Genomic DNA, 2,836 nt, shown 5'->3' with positions numbered 1-2,836 from the left:
CAAGCTTTATAACCAAGACACAGTGATCATTAACTCCCCTCCATCAATATCAGAATTTCAAAAGGTCAGGGTATTTCTAAAAGCTAGTACTCCCATCTTTCTCCATCTCCTTTACATACATGCACAGTACACCCATACAATGAATCAGCCATAAAAATACACAAAAGGAGAGATTTTTATCTTTTTTTCCAGAAATACAATGTCTTTCTTCATATTTGTATTTCCAGGGAAAAAATTATATATGCCTATTTTCTTTGGATTTGGAAGCTTCCTCACCAGGAAACAGTGAAAATTATCTTCCCCCATCAATACCAGGGTTTCTAAAGACCAATGTCTTATAAAAGCTACAACTCCTATATCTCTATCTCCTTTACATACATACACAGTACATCCATATAATGTATCAGCAAACAAAAAGCACAAAAGAGGATGATTTTATTTTGCTTCCCAACTCAAGCAAATATAAGAATGATCTGTTCAAAAATTCATTCATGCATAGTATTCGGACTCATAAATTATCTCATTCGTGTACAAAATTTTGGCTCGATGGCCATGGACACACATAGCATTAGAGAGAGCAGAGGAGGAACCAGTGGCTTACATATGCCGGAGGCGTCGGGGTGGGTGACAGATAAGGAGAGATCCCATACATTAATAAATCCAGTCGGGGTTGTAGATATGGCAGTAGAAACCATTAAGGATGGGCTGCTTCACATCTCTAGGGATGCTGATGTCATCCTCTGCAATTAGACTACTCGCAGTAAACAAGCAGTGGTACTAACAAGGAAAGCAATGACAAACTTGACCGCAACAATAAAAGGGCGAAAAAATCAATCAAAATTGTCCCTATTCTACCAAGTGAGGAAAAACGAATTCAAACAAACATGGAGAGCAGCGTGAGAGAGAACATGTTGTTCAAGTTTAACCCACTCATCCAACTTCCTATTGACTGCAGTTTCTAAATAAGGTGTTTGACACTCATTCGGTGATTGCTTTGCCATTTCATAACACTGAATATAATAGAACAAAAACAAATTAAACCATGAGTCCATCATGAACCCAGATAAGCCAGGCCAAGACCAAGCATAAATCTGTTCTGATCTTTAGGATGACTGGGGATAGATAGATAGTAACCTTACAAAGGGTAGACAGATGAATCAGCCATATGAAAGTCACAAAGGAGAGATTTTTATTGTATTTCCAGAAAAAGTTCAATAGCTCCTCCTATTTTCTTCGTATATAGACGCTTTCTAACCAGGAAACAGTGATCATTATCTTTCCCCATTAATACCAGGATTTCTAAAAGCCAATGTCTTCCTAACAGCTACAACTCCTATCTTTCTCTATCTCCTTTACATACATACACAATACACCCATACGATGGATCGGCAAACAAAAAGTTCAAAGGAGATGATTTTATTTGGATTCCTAATTCAAGCAAATATAAGGAAGATCTGTTCAGAAAACCATTCATGCATGCTGTTTGGAACTCAAAAATTATCTCAAATGTACAAAAATTGGCTCGATGGCTGTGGGCACACAAAGCATGCGAGAGAACAGAGGAGGAATCAGTGGCTTACCTATGCCGGAGGCGTTAGAGTGAGCACCAGATAAGGTGATATCCCATACATTGATAAATTCAGTCAGGGTTGTAGATATGGCAGTAGAAACCATTAAGGATGGGCAGCTTCACATCTGTAGGGATGCTGATGTCGCCCTCTGCAATTAGACTAGTCACAGTAAACAAGCGGTGGTACTAACAAGAAAAGCAGTGATGAACTTGACCGCACCAAAAAATAGGCGAATAGCTGAATCAAAAGTTGTCATGATCCTACCAAATGAGGCAAAAAAAATCAAACAAACGTGGAGAGTAGCATGAGAGAGAACAGATTGTTCAAATTAAACCCACTCATCCAACCTCCTATTGAGTGCGAATGTAGAACAATTTAATACGGATCAATAAACGCGAATAAGTCGATGAACTAAAACAAGCTGTACAGGCACCATTCTACAAGCCCTCCAAAGAATAGGCGACTTTAATCTCTAGAAAAATGGTTTCATGGATCTGCCTATTTTTTCGTATTTGGACGGTTTGTAAAAAGGACACATTGAAAAAAAAACTCGCATTTGTATTTCATCATTTGAAGTTTAGATTGCTTCAAAAATCATATGCAATTAGAGGACAATCACTGATATTTAGATATGTGTAACAAATTTTAAAAAAAATCATCAGCATGAAAAGAAAGACAGTGCAACTGAAAATCCCATCTACGGGTAGTGTATGCCCTACAAAATGACAAGTGCAAACATATACGGTGTAGTTGTTCCTTTAAAACACGACTATGTTGTTCTCCTGATTGCCAGCATTACATGTAAGGCTAACAAGAAAACAGTGATCATTATCTTTCTCCCATCAATACCAGGATTTCTAAAAGCCAATTCTTTATAAAGCAACAACTCCCATCTTTCTCCATCTCCTTAACATACATACACAATACACCCATACAATGGATAAGCAAAGAAAAGGCACAAAAGAAGATTTTATTTGGCTTCCCGATTCAACCAAATATAAAAATGACCCGTTACAAAATGCATTCATGCACGCTATTCGAAACTCAGGAATTATCTCATTCGCGTACAAAAAATTGGCTCAATGGCCTTGGGCACACAAAGAATGAGAGGGAGCAGAGGAGGAAAATGTGGCTTACATATGCCAGACGTCGGACTGACCGCTGGATAAGGAGAGATCCCATACATTGATAAATCTAGTCGGGGTTGTAGATATGGCGGTAGAAACCATTGGAGATGGGCATCTTCACATCTGTAGGGATGCTGA

The 2,836-nt window shown here is 38.3% G+C and overlaps 1 long non-coding RNA gene across 1 annotated transcript; it reads right to left on the bottom strand.

The window, feature by feature from the left end:
* Positions 1-624: 624 nt before the first annotated feature.
* Positions 625-2,836, bottom strand: LOC123177005 (uncharacterized). Its single transcript, XR_006488737.1, has 3 exons — positions 2,709-2,836; positions 1,581-1,719; positions 625-740 (listed from the first exon to the last, which is right to left on the bottom strand). It is a non-coding gene; the product is annotated as an uncharacterized lncRNA (long non-coding RNA).

The sequence above is a fragment of the Triticum aestivum genome, unplaced genomic scaffold, assembly GCF_018294505.1.
Source record: "Triticum aestivum cultivar Chinese Spring unplaced genomic scaffold, IWGSC CS RefSeq v2.1 scaffold52048, whole genome shotgun sequence".
In the NCBI taxonomy this organism is placed as follows: domain Eukaryota; kingdom Viridiplantae; phylum Streptophyta; class Magnoliopsida; order Poales; family Poaceae; genus Triticum; species Triticum aestivum.
Note: the sequence above shows the minus strand (reverse complement) of the source record. Positions and strands in the feature narration are given on the sequence as shown.